This window comes from Lissotriton vulgaris, chromosome 3_2 (assembly GCF_964263255.1).
Source record: "Lissotriton vulgaris chromosome 3_2, aLisVul1.2, whole genome shotgun sequence".
Classification (NCBI taxonomy): Eukaryota; Metazoa; Chordata; class Amphibia; order Caudata; family Salamandridae; genus Lissotriton; species Lissotriton vulgaris.
The window spans coordinates 156,199,560-156,214,235 of NC_141690.1; the positions used below are offsets into that span (position 1 = coordinate 156,199,560).

The following is a 14,676-nucleotide window of genomic DNA, read 5'->3' on the forward strand; positions in this document are numbered from 1 at the left end:
TCTTGTTCAGTTTGGCCAGTTTATTTACGATGACTGCAAAAAATACTGAATTGCTGCTGGAGTAAATCTGATGACTTATGGATGTGACTAGAAAAAAACACTATGAAGAAACACCAACACTAATGCCAACTTTAGAAATGTATAAGTAACTCGGTGATATTGTTTGAAATATTTTTCAGTACACGTTTTTATTTGCATCTGTTTATTGCTTACAAGCATGCATTTTTTTTGATCCTTCTACTTACATAAAATATGAAAGCCTCACTTGTGCTTCTCAGGCATACAAGGAAGCCATTTGTTTAAAGCTATTTTGCCATCCGTTTATTTTTATTTTACTAAAAGGGGCACGCTTCTAAGACCTAGAAATTCACAACCTGCTGTTTCTCTTAGATTAACCCCATAACATATTGATGGGTACAAACGTGGCATCTGATGTAGAAATTTCTAAGTTAATATAAAATGTTATTGTGGATGTAAACTAAATCTTAAAAACAAATCTTTTCTTTTTTTAAGAAATGACAAGAGAGGCCCAAATCCATCACCCTTCAGCTGAAAACATAGTGCAAGACCTAATAGGAAAAAACCTTTTAATGCAATTTGCTTTTGCTACTTTTGTAGGAATTACCAGATTTCATCTCCTTTCGACATGTTTCAGGTTTTAGGAAACTCTGTATTCTGTCTGGTCATATAACATTTAAAAGATTACCTGTGTATTAAGTTTAAGAGTAATATTTTCTTTCTTCTGGGTTCTCTTATAATCTTGAATGATCGTCTCTCTTAATGTTGCTATTGGTACCCATCGTCCAAGTGTACGTTGAAATATCATAATTAGGGTACTCTTATGTTCTGTCTTTGAACTAATCCCAACTTGTGTCCCCTGCACCTACTGGCAATACTGGAACAGAAAGTACTTAAAAATACAAGTGCATGAAGGAAAAGGCCACCTACAAATGTGTATCCTTGATAGGGCCTTGTTTGATATTAATGTCACGGAGTACCTCTGCTATTATGCAGTATCATTGAGTAAAAATATTTGTAATCACTAAAAACGTCTGTCTATGGGCATATCCTGACCACTTTTCTTTATTTTTGTGATGGAAGACATGGTTTAGAAGATTGTTGTTAAAAAGAGCTATGTGCTTTTAAAACTCTCTCGCTTCTTTTATTTTAGAAAATCAATAAAAGGTGAAAAAGAAATGGGCAAATGGACAATATCACCATGAATGTTAAAAACAAAGTTGAACATTGGGGATGAGGCGGAGTGTTTAAAGAAACATTAACATACATACTGATGGATAAGCTAACACTAGAATGAGGACTACCACAGCCTCTCTCACTAATCTAATCCTTCGAATACTTCAGTCTCTGCCCCACTTTAGGAGAAGACATAACAGATTTTTGATTGCTCTTTGCCACACTCATTACCTTGATGAGCCAAAAAATACACTCAAAATCATCATTATTGCCAGCCTTTCTTGTCCCCAGTCTTTGGCAATCAAATGTACTCCTGGTTTTTGGCATTAACTCTTCTATCTCTGTTCAGTGGCACTCTTGTATTGGTAGTTCTGCTAGCCCATAACATGTTTTTCTTTTTTTTTTAATTTCAAAAACCTTTATTGATTGTATGCACAGTGTTACAATGTAAGGAAGAGACATATCACATTCCAATTATAAATGTCTTTGACGCATACAGTACAATTTCCCGCATTATCATGTATACAATCCAAACTTACTCCCACCCCATTTATCCCATGAGTCAATTCTATTCAAAGAACTCATAAAACAAAGTCGTCCATTCCCAGGTCTTTCCAGTCATATATGCCAATGTAAGCATAGCAAAGTGTTACACTGTGTTTGAAGTCACCACAGTCCTTTGGAACCAAGCAATATAAATATTGAGTACACCCTATCCCGCCACTCCCCTTCTCCTACGCCCCCCCCCCCCCCCCCCCCCCCCCGGTAGGTGCAGCACTGAGGATCTTAACGGTCCCAGCTCTCCGCCAGGACACCTCAGCATTCCGCTGTGTTATCACTCTCCTCTTAAGGATGCTCCTGTGAGGTTTGGGAGCATGATCCCGGCCCCAGTGCATCTCCCTCCTCCTCCCTAGCTGCCTCTTGCGCAAATAGGTACGTTGTGAGTGGGCTCCAAATGTCCTTGGGGCGTGATTTGACGGGAAGCATATTTACGTAGTGTTGCATGTGATCCTGCCATGTGGACATGGTGTGTATCCAGTCCTTAAATTTCGGAGCCCTGCCTCTCCCCCACCGACATGCCACCTGACGTTTTGCTAACAGTAATCTCATCGCTAGAAACTTCTTATGGATCGTCTGGATTTCCTGGGTCAAGCCCAGGAGAGCCATGAGGGGACACAGCTCTATCTGGGTACCTAACATGGTAGATAATCCCTGAAACGTTTGTATCCAGTAGGCCATCACCTGGGGGCAGCTCCACGCGAAGTGGAGAAATCCTGCGCCTTGTTGGCCGCAACAAGTGCATGCATCACTGTCCCGAAAGCGGAACCTGTAAAGCCTAGCCGGGGTGTGGTACAGGCGGTGCAGAAACTTAAAGTGAATGAGGCGTAACCTATTACTGCTAGTCACTGCCTCCGTTTGTGCACAACTAAATTAGCCCATAACATGTTTTTCACCGTCTCTTCACTTCAAGGCATTCACCAAGGATAACTGCAACTGTTACTGGACTCAATTCTGGCATTCCACCAAGCCATTACTCCTTATTTGATGTAAGGCAGTCTTAATGTACTTGATACAAATTGTTTTGATATAGTACTCAATTTCTACTGACACTGTTGGGAGCCATTGTCTGGCACAAATTAATTTGTGCATCCTTCCGTCTTGAACCTGCTCCCGGCGCACCGCAAGGCCCATTACCCCAGACCCGGGGTGGCCAGCGAGGTGTGGTGCAGCGGGGGGAGCGGAAACGGGAGGGGTGGCCGGCACATCAACCCACATCGACCCCTGAGCCCGGAGAGGGTCCGTGTCTGGGGCCTCGACTTGGAAGCCCCAGGGCGGTTGGAGGCACCCACACCCAGCCCAGAGATAGAGGACACACCATCAGCCCGGACTGGCAACACCCCCATTTTGAGCGAGGGCCTAGATTCGGCAACCCTGGTGGGGATAAAGAGGCACGGATGACTTGATGACCCGACGCCCAGAACAGTGCCCCACAGTCCCCGGGGGCAGCACACCGCCGCTGTAGTGGGCATGGTTGGGGAACAGCCTTAAACGCAGCAGACATAGGCACCGGTACACCCAGCAGCGGTACACCCAGATACCCAACGGGAATAGGCGCAGAGTGTCCCAGCAGAGACCGAACATGGTGACCTAAACGATCCTGTCACACATGACACAGAGACGGGCAAGCACAGAGACCTACGCGGAGTGAGGGGTCCTTCTTTCAGCCTCTCACTGCGTGGAGTGGCGCAGTTCCAGCACTGACGGCAGGAGAGGGGGCCACTTGGAGAGGAGTAGAAGCGGCTCAGCGGAGGCCCACGTGGGAGGCACCATGGCGGGCCAGAGGAAGAAGGGAGACCGCAACCTTCCAGAAATGCTAGCCAAGGGCCAGCCGAAGGGAGAGAAAGGTCATTCATCCCTGGGAGCGCCCAAACGACCCGAACGAGGGGGAGGTCCCTATCACGAAATTCTTCCTGGAATCCTTATTTAATTCACTTCGAGATGACTTTCACACCCTGAAGCAGGAGGTGTCGGGGGAAGTCCGAGAAATCAGGAGGGAGGTTGATGGACTCGGAGAATGCGTAACCTGCATGGAAGAAGCGGATCGAACAAGGTACGAGGAAGTGGAATAGCTACAACAGGACATATTGCGCTTGAAGGAGCAGCAAGTCGATCGCCAGGCCCACGCGGAGGACTTGGAAAACAGATCCCGAAGGAGCAACATACGGGTCCGGGGGGGTCCCGTCCAAGGAAGATGTGGCGGATATCACAAGTTATTTGAAGGCCCTGTTTCGAGACATACTTGGGGAGCCAGCAGACTTTGAGATAAGGATCGATAGAGCGCACAGAGTTGGGCTGGCTCGCAATTTATCCGCCCCCCCACCAGACATCTTAGCATTTCTGCCAGACTTTCCTCTCAAGGAACTCATCCTCAGGGAAGCGCGACGGCAGCAACCCTTGCGGTTTCGGGACCGTCCAGTGGCCCTCTTCCAGGACTTGTCGGCGATCACCCTACAGAAACATAAGGCCTTTAGGGTTGCGAGTGATTACCTACGATACAAAGAAATCCCATACTCCTGGGGGCACCCCTCTGCCTGATCTTTAAATGGAACGGTGCGCTGCACCAGCTATCCTTCCTACAGGAGACATGCTCACTGCTGGGCATCACACAGGCGGAGGAGGAGGCCTCACCAACACTGGAGAGTCGACCCTCCAAGGATGGGTGGCAGCAAATTGCACGACGCCGCAAATTACTGGTGGGCCTGAGGCCGGATGCTCACACTATCCAGAAAGAGATTAACGAGGCCGTCCAAGAGGTGGCTAAAGACACCACATCCTCAGTCTGAATTTACTCCGGGGGGAGTTCTTAACTGCATTGACACTTACGCACGGTTCCGGGGGAGGGAGGGGGGGGACATGGGATGCGACATGGCTGCACGACCACACAGGTACTTTTCCACAGCCCTGCGCCGAGTGAGGGAAGGTCTGGGACAATGATTGGTTTCTTGGGACGGACTGGAGTTCAAGAACTTGGGGGAGGGGGTGTGGGAGGCAGGGGGTGGAGGAGTGGGAGAGGTGTGGGGGGTGAGGGAGTTGGGGGATGTTGGGGTGAGCGGCTGGAGGGGTTTGGGGGGAAGGCCTGGGGGAGAGGGGTTGTTAGGGTGGTTGTTTTGTGGGGAGGGGCTCTCCTTTGTCCAACTTCTATTCTGTTTTTATTTTTTGCGCTCTTATCAGAGGTCCGGAGACCACCGTGATCAACAATAACACATTCCAGACTCAAGGTACTTACCCTTAATGTGAGGCGGCTCAACAACCCTATTAAGCGCTGAGCATTCCTATCCCTCTTGGAGCATTCTTCAGCCGAAATCGGTCTTCTCCAAGAGACCCACCTATTACCCAAAGACCAACACCGCCTCAAAACACGTGCCTTTACCACGCAGCTTTTCTCCTCTTCCCCCAAAAAAACGGCAGGGGTGGCAATATTGGTATCTAAATCTTTTAAGGGCAAGGTTCTCCAATGGGAGGCGGAGATAAGAGGGCGACTATTAGTCGCTTCCTGGTGGCGGGACTCACTGTACTGGTGGGCTCAGTATACGCACCCAATGACGGTCAAGAAAATTTCCTTCAGACAGCGCTGGCGGCAGCTACGGCCAATACTGAATGACATCTGGTGCTTGGGGGCGACCTTAATCTGGTTTTCCATAATGTAGCGGATCGCTCTTGCCAGAGAATGGGCCAGGTGGGGGCTCTCTCCAAGGCTGGACACACCCATCTTCGTGATCTAGGCCTTACTGACCTATGGAGACACCTCCACCCACGTAGTACTGCTTACACCTACCATTCTGGGGCCCATAAATCTTACGCCAGGCTTGATTACTTCCTCTGCGCCTCCCCATTGGTACAACGCACACACAAAGTAGATATTTTGCCAGCCTCCCTGTCGGACCACTCCCCGGTGGTGGCCACGTTTCTCTTGCCAGCCACCCCGAACCCACAATGACACTGGCGCCTTAGAGACGCCCTTCTCCACACCCCCTCGACAGTAGAACGGATCAAAGCCACTATTACACAATTTTTGATCCACAACAACAACACCGACACCACACGGGCCACTCGGAGGGCTGCCCTTAAGGCTGTCCTGCGAGGGGAATTCATATTGATCGCTACAGCCAACAATAAGGAGCGGGCACTGAAGAGAGCCGAAATTGCGCAACACGTAGAAGAGCTAGAGCGAATGCACCAACGCACGGGAGCGGCTCGAGTATGGCGTCAGCTCTTCACCGAGAGGAAGATGTTAGCCGCCTTAGATCAAGACACTGCAGAATATGCAGCACTTTGGCTCAAGCTGGCCTATTATGCAGGAGGGGATCGGTGCGGACGGCTACTGGCGAACAAACTGCGGGAGCAGCGCCAGCAGCAGGGAGTACAGGCCATAAGGGCAGACGGCGGCGACTTAGTCTCGGACGACGCTGCGATAACAGAAACCTTTGGGGCGTTTTATCAGTCTCTCTACGCAGGCGACGCTCTTGACCTGCAGGTGGGTCAGACTTACCTACAAGGTGCACGTCTCCCATCTCTGACCCCGGCCCAGGCAGACTTTCTGGACAGGCCGATAGGTCTGGTGGAGGTAGTGTCAGCGATTTCGCGCCTGAAACTCGGGAAGTCGCCTGGCCCAGATGGGCACCCAGCAATTTTTTACAAAGCATTATGTCACCAGGTGGCCCCCGTCCTTCGGGACCTTTTTAACTCCTTTGCCGAGCCTGGCGCGATCCCCCAGAGCTCCTGGAGGCTGCAATTTCGGTCATACCGAAACCTGGCAGAGATACGACCCGCTGCGGCTCGTATCGGCCGATTTCACTTTTGAACATTGACTTCAAACTATATTCGGGAATCCTAGCAAGTCGCTTGGCGCCTTACATGCAACAACTAGTGGAGACGGACCAGGCAGGTTTTATACCTCAGCGGCAGACAAGTGACAACACCAAAAGAGTCCTCCATCTCATTGAAGCCGAGTCACGCACGAGGCCGGACTGCATGCTCCTCACTATCGACGCTGAAAAGGCCTTCGATAGGGAAAATTGGCCCTACTTGGAACAGGTCCTGCACCTTTTCGGCTTAGGAGAGGTACTCCGCACTCTGATACTAAATTGCTACATGCAGCCTAACGCCACGGTGCGAGTCAATGGACATACCTCCTCCCGCTTCTCGATCGGCAGGGGGACCAGACAGGGCTGTCTGCTCTCTCCTATTTTGTTTGCCCTTTTTTTGGAACCGCTGGCGCAGAGGATCCGGCAACACGCCCTCATCAGAGGCATTCCGTTCGGAGGGGATACCCACAAAATCAGCCCTTACGCTGATGACATTTTACTCTCCCTCACCGACCCGGTCCAGTCTCTATTTATTGAGCTGCACAGCTTTGCACTCGCATCCGGGTTCAAGATCAACTCTGACAAATCAATAGCCCTTAATGTTTCTCTGTCGCCGGAGACGCTAGCCAAGGTTCAGGAGGAGCATGACATACAGGTCTGCAGGACCCACGGAACCTTACCACTGAGGAGGGAGCTCCGGAGGAAATGGCCAGTCGACCCCTGCAGAGGGCTACCATTCTCTGTCAGGAAGCTCCGGTCTCGCCCTCCAGTCGACCCCGACCAGCTGAGCAGCCCTCCAGCCCGGGAGCTCCGGCGGCGGAAGCCAGTCGACCCCAGCTGAGTAGCCCTCCTTTGCTTTTGTTGGATCAGGCCCTCAGCTTGGGAGCTCCGGCGACTGCGGCCAGTCGACCCCATCTGAACTGCTCTCCCCTCGCGGCCCTTGATTCGGCTCCCTGCTTGGGAGCTCCGGCAATTGTAGCCAGTCGACCTCAGCAGGGTAGCCTTCTCCCTTTTCCGGTGGAGCCAGCTCTCAGTTTGGGAGCTCCGGCGAGCGAGGCCAGTCGACCCCAGCTGAGCGGCTCCTCTACCCCCACTTTGGATCAGGCTCTCTGCTTGGGAGCTCCGGAGATTGCTGCCAGTCGACCCCAGCAGAGAAGTCATCTTTCTCCTTCCTTGGAGTCGGCCCTCAGTTTGGGAGCTCCGGCGTGCGAGGCCAGTCGACCCCAGCTGAGTAGTTTTCCCCTTCCATCCTTGAAGGAGTTCGGCGACCTAGCCCTAACGATTTCCTCTGGCTCGCCTTTGGACCCTCTCCCCCCTAGACTCTGGAGGGTGTTTCAAGAGGACCTCTTCCAGCCCCTGCACGCCATCTGCTGTCAGTCATTCGAGACAGCTACTGTTCCAAGCTGCTGGAAGAAGGCAGTGGTATCCCCGCTTTTAAAAAAACCTACGCTCGACCCTGCCTGCCTTTCTAACTACCGGCCAATCTCCCTGCTCCCTTTTCCGGTTAAAATTATGGAAAAGCTGGTCACCCGTGCTCTGTCCAGTTTCCTAGAAGGGAACAGCTGGTTGGATGAGACGCAATTCGGCTTCCGCCCAGCACATGGGACGGAATCCGCGTTGGTGACCGTGTTAGACAACCTGCGGGCGCGAGTCGACAGTGGTCGGGCAGCATTCTTGGTGCTGCTCGACATGTCGGCCGCGTTCGACACGGTCAGCCATCCCACCCTGATTTCTAGGCTGGAGGAATGCGGGGTCAGGGACAAGGCCAGGGATTGGTTAATCTCCTACTTGGACTGCCGTCAGCAACGGGTTTCATTACCCCCCTTCAGTTCGGAGGAACGGAGAGTGGGACAAGGAGTACCTCAGGGCTCGGCCATCAGCCCCATACTCTTCAATGTCTACCTCCGCCCCCTGGTCCAGCTCATTAAAACCTTCGGTATCTCTGCATTTAATTATGCAGATGATACCCAGCTGGTCTTCTCTCTGGAGGGACAGGACGCAGTCACACTGGAGACTTTTCATCGGTGCATGCAGGCGACAGCGGAATGGCTCCGGCTGAACTCGTTACAGTTCAACGGAACTAAGACGGAGGTTTTACATTGCTCCACTGATCGAATTCCTCGCGACCTCCCAGTGGACTTCTGGCCTCCGTCCTTCTCAGAGACGGTGTCTGCGGCACAATCAGCGCGCAATTTAGGCGTCACTTTTGGGCCTAACCTGCAGTTGGATCTACATGTGAATAAGATCTCGTCAACATGTATGATGCTGATTCGTATGCTGCGCAAGGTCCTTCCTCTCCTCCCTGTGCAAGCCAGACCAGAAGTAGTGCGTTGTACCATCCTAAGTCGACTTGACTATTGTAACGCACTACTTCTGGAGGCCCCGGTAACACTCTTGGGCAAGTTGCAAAGGGTGCAAAACATCGCTGCTAAACTCGCCCTTTCTCGCCCTTACCATAGTTCTTCTACGGCAGCACTGCGAGAACTTCATTGGCTGCCAGTTCATCTTCGGGTGCGCTACAAAGCAGCATGTATTGTGTTCAGGGCTATTCACGATCTGGGCCCCATTCCTTTGCGGCGAATGTTTGCCTGGTACTGTCCATCGAGAGCCTTACGCTCTTCGTCATCCAGGCTATTGGTAGTCCCACGATTCCAGAGAGTGAGGATGGGGGGCCGCTCTTTCAGAGTAGCGGCAGCCAAACTCTGGAACTCTCTGCCTATATCCTTGAGAAGCCTTGGAGATCTCCTATCCTTTAGAAAGGCTTTAAAGACTCATCTTTTTCCTAGGATAGGCTGAGCTACTGTTTTCATTGAGTACGGGTCAAAGCGCCAGGATGCCCTTGGTGGTGACAGGTTGCGCTATATAAGTATGCCACAATACAATACAGTGGTCAGACACCTCTTGGGCCCCCCTCTCCCAGCTACCACCGAAGCAAACTATGCCAAACTGCGCACACAACTCCGAGGGGAACTTCGGAGATGGAAACGCCATTCCCTCTCCTGGCTGGGGAGGCTAGCTGCTACCAAAATGACTCTTCTGCCTCAGATTCTAAATCTGTTTCAGACCCTTGCCCTACGGCCACCGAAGAATTGGATACAACAGACGCAGTCCGAACTGGCATGCTTTATTTGGCAGGGCCGTCGACCACGCTTCAAACATGATATTGCGGTCCTTCCACCGGGCCACGGCGGAGTGGGGGTACTGGATCTCCAGCTTTATTTTTACGCTGCGCAGCTCAGGAGCCTGGTGGTATGACATTAATTAGAATCTGGCAAGCATTGGCTCTTCCAGGACCAAGCTGTGGCGGGTATGCTTCTACAGGGGGTGCCCTTTCTCCCCAGACGACACCGGCTGCCGAACCTATACGCATCTCAGATTAAGGGCATGGTCATGGAGGTGTGGGATCGGGTCGCCACCAAACACGATTTGACTTCCTTCCCCTCCCCTTGACACCAATACTCGCCAACCCCGACTTCCCTCCGGGTCTCGACCCGAAAGCATTCACTGCCTGGCGGCACTCTCCTTGCAAATCCCTAGGTCACCTTTTTAATTTAAACGGTGTTCTCGCCTTTCAACAAGTAAAGTAGGACTATGGCATCACAGAGGATGACCGGCTAACCTATCTGCAGGTTCGTCACTGGGTGCTTCACCCTGAAGTCAGGCCCGGGGCACAACGATACCTCACCCCATATGAGAAGTGGCTGGTCACCCGCACGTCCGAGAAAAAACTGATCTCCGATTTGTACCAACACCTCCTCCTCACGAACATTTACACATATAACGCTGGCTGGTGCAGATGGGAGTGGGAATTAGGAAGGGCCCTCACACACAAAGAATGGAGTGGCATCTACCATAGAGCACGCCATTCCGCTTTCCACGCTGGACTGACCGAAACTCTGACTAAAGTGGCCACCTATTGGTACCATACGCCAGAACGTTTCCACCAATTTGATCCACAAATTAGCGACCGATGCTGGAGGGGGTGTGGGGAGCTGGGCACATTGGAACATCTGCTGTGGAGCTGTGACCGCCTACAGGGGTACTGGGGTACGATATTAGATGACATAGATGACCACCTGGATACCCAACTCCCCCGATTCCCCGCTTACATCTTGCTGGGACTGCCCAATACCCTGATGTATCCCTTGAAATCCCGGAGGGGTCGTATCATTGCTATAGCGTTAGGGGCAGCCACACAAAATATTTTAGCACACTGTAGGACACCACAGGCCCCCCCCCCGGACACAGGCTGGCTACATAGGTTATGGATGGTGCTCGGCATGGAGAAACTGTCTCTGGTGCAGGCTGGGCAGGGTGACGAATTCCCGGAATTATGGCGCCCCTTTTTGACATTACTCACTAAGAAATTTCGTGAATTGAGCTGCCCTAGATACTTGCGCCTTCTCCGACTGGCAGACACACCAATGCCGGAACAGAAGGCACCCAAGCGCAAACAGAAACCCACGCGCTGATGACTATCTCATTTCCTTCTCTTTTGCGCTATACGGGGGTTATCTTTTTATTTAGTGGACAAAGGGGAGAGGGAGGGGGGAGGGCAGGGTGGTTGTGTTTCAGGGTGTTACAGGAGACCCATATCACTGACCAGCTCCGTTCTGCATTAGAAATGTATATCTGTATTGCATTGGAGCCTACTTTGCTTTGCTTGAATGACCGCTCGAGGTCCCTGTATCTTGTTCTTTTTGAAATCTCAATAAAAGATTTAAACCATAAAGTGACCAACATTTCTTTTATGTTCGGAAGTGGCTGGTTATTCACCAAATAGTTTTTTGGGGGGGAGAAGGGGAGGGGGGTTGTCCTCATTCACCTCCCGTTATAGTTCTAAGATCTTAATCTGTTTTCACAGTTGTCTTAGAGGAGCTACCGCACCTATGGCATAGTTTGCTTTTTCTTCTTTATACTATCGCTATCCACCAGGTAACGAAGTGCAAGAGAAGTGGGTAGGTGCAATCATGGGACAGATCTATAAACTTCCACCTTTTGTACATATTATGACAATGACCTCTCTCGTTCTAACCACCTTGCCAGGGATGCTCAGAACGTATTCCTTTTACTTTTCAGGTCTGCAGTATCCATTTTTAAATTATATTCAAAGATCTTGGCCAATCAACATAAGTTGGTGGAGGATTAGTTAGCAGCCATTTCCTACATATCTCCCTTCTGGCCAAGAGGATCATATAGAATAGCAATTTCACTCCATCCTTATTAATTTTGGCCTGCCTTTCCTGGGTACCAAACATAACAAGAGATAGGCTTATCTGAACTTTTAGTCAAGAATGTCAATTAGAGCATTACTCACAATATTCCGGAAATTTCGGATCCCCATGCAGTCCTCAAACATATGAATGTTGTCATCTTTTTCTAGCCCACATTTCGTGCAGCTCATATTTACACCTTTCCCCAACTTCGATAGCCTGTAGGGGGTCCAATATGTCCAAAGGAAGGAGAAAAATTGGTTCCTCCTTATATAGGCAGGCTTGACTGTGCTGTAAAAAAGATTCATAGATACTTGCCATAAATAATCTAACTGAAACTCCGGCGAGTGGTTTCTCCACAACTCCTCTGGCAATGTGAAATCTTCGTCTGCCAAGTCGATAGTCAGCCAATACCATCTTGAGACTTCCTTCTTCTTTGGCGTTCCTTGGTTTATTGTCTCTTCCAACTCATTTGAACCTCCTATCTCTATATTTGACATCTGAGACCAGCTTTTTAATTGGAGGTAGTTAAACTTTAAAACTGCATTATTCGTCATTTCACATAGTGCGTCCCATGATACTAGCCTACCTTCGTGAAACAATTGGCCCCTCATTTAAATACCTGCCTCTTTTCAGGGGAGTGCCAGTTTATCTTTGATCCACTTGGGGGAGCCTGGAGAATCCCAAAGAGGTGTGAATTTGCTGCAATATTTGAGTTTGGTGGCCTTCTTAATGCCATACCATAATTCGGCCATGCCTTGTAATTTTATAGGTTAAATACCTTTAATTTTACAAAGTTCTTTGAATACTTGTGGATAGTTGTTTATCCACTTCATTCCTTTGTCATTTCCTCCCCTATCTGGTTGATAAAATACATGAATAATCTAGATGGCACTTTATAGCATTGCCTGTCCCTCAACACACTTTCTACACTTTCTTTAAATGCAAGTTCCGTCTCAAATTCTTCCTACATTTTCTCATGCTTTCCCCTCATAAGCCAATTTCTTAATGCACACAACTTCAGTGTGATTTTTGGGATCTTTTTGAACTTGTTTCTTATCAAAGTATAGGGGGAACTCCAGACTACTATAATCCTTATTTTTATAATTTATTATTATGTAACGATTAGTTGTTTACTTAGTACTAACACCTATTTCCTTTACTTATTCTTGTTCTTCATCTTCTAATAACAGCACAATTGTAACTCCATGACTAAATGTTACTTCTAAAATATTACTCACGCTGACTTTTAGATTTCATGTGTATTAGGTTACTGGTTGACTGAGGTATGAGCTATGGTCAAGCACACAACCACAATCCTAGTCAGGGTAAGGTACAAGCAAACCCCAAATTAACCTGTGCTCACCACCTGGTAGCTTGTCACTGAGCATTCCGGCTTAACTTGGAGGCAATATGTAAAGTACTTGTGCAACACTTCAAACAGTTTAACAGTGAAAACAGCACACAAAAGAATCCCACTCCTGTTTAGAAACATAGCTTGATTTAATAAATAAAACAAGACCAAAACAACATAAATCCAATCGGTAGAACCAGAGTTATGAATTTTTAAAGAATAAGGTGCAATATAACACCTAATAGCATAAAGTAACAACCGCGGCTATCTGGTCACGCTGGACTGGGTCAAAATCAAAAGTTCAGGCAGACAGTGATGAAACACGCGCTGGATACTGTCCCAGGTTAGTCCTGCTAAAGTTTTACCTTTTTAACTTTTGTACCAAGTGTTCCCTTTGCGTTGGAGAGGGTCGGGGGAGCAGAGAGTTTCGCAGGCGGTAGTCCGCGTTGTGCGGAAATGGGTGAGCTGGTGTTGAATTGTCGGTCCCCGGCGGACTGTCTGCTGCTGAGCGAAGAAATGGGCTGGTAGCTGCTGGCGCTCGGGATGATGTCATCAGTGATGTCACCAATCATGTCATCAGTGATTTAATATAGGAGGTCATAACACTGCATTGCTGATGCATATATTATAGTTAGCTCAGGTAGCTATAACTGCTGAATTTCACTGGTTTTGTACAAGTGATAACTGAGCCCAACTATAACGTCCCTGTAGCCTTTGGTTTATTAAGTTAATTTCCAAGTTTTTTTCTGTTTACATTTTAGACCCTAACTGTAACCTCTAACCTTTCAGAGTGGGTTTGTAAATTACTTACTGAGTGTGTGAGTGGTTATGTGGGTGTCTGAGTGGCTGTATGGGTCCGTACAGTGAGTGGATAAAGTGGACAGGGTCTCTGAAGTCCTTACACCAATCGCGCTCTGTGGAACTTACTGGATGTAACAGGAGGATTTCTTGGTCACCAGGGACTATCACCATACAAGTTGACTTTATCTCCCAACCAGTAGTGCACCAGGAGGTGCGTTTGCAGAGTGGTGGAGAAAGGGGCGAGACCTTTGAGCCGAGTCAGGATTTGCGGTTCCACAGGGGATGTGGGTCACTTTGAGCTCTGCAGGGGATCCGTGGATTCCTGCGTGTTGAGACAAAAAACACTATATGGCAATTTATTGGCCTTTGAGTCCGTCTGGGATCTCTCTAACACACTCATGTGGTCAGAGTACCTCTACCCTGACCACTTGATTCACTTTGTACAGAGATTTTCAGCCCTAGGGACTGTTTCTTGCTAAATAAAATTGACCGCAACTTCCAAGTCAGTTCACGGGCAGCCAATCGGGGCCCTGCTGTAGTGTGTAGATCAGTGCCCCTAGTTATACAAATTTGGACTTCGGTCAATATCTCTGAAACTACTGAACAGATTTACACATACTACCAAAAGGCACTTATCTGGACCAAAATCTACCTTTTTGCCAGATTTGATGTAATTCCGTTCAGGGGTTCGGGTGTAGTCCTGTTAACAACTCCTATGGGAATTACATGTGGAAAACGTGTTTTGGGA

At 49.1% G+C, this 14,676-nt stretch overlaps 1 protein-coding gene across 3 annotated transcripts in view; it reads left to right on the forward strand.

The window, feature by feature from the left end:
* The window catches only part of TBC1D14 (TBC1 domain family member 14), a 944,726-nt gene that overhangs the window by 897,182 nt on the left and 32,868 nt on the right, over positions 1-14,676 (forward strand). The window lies entirely within an intron of this gene.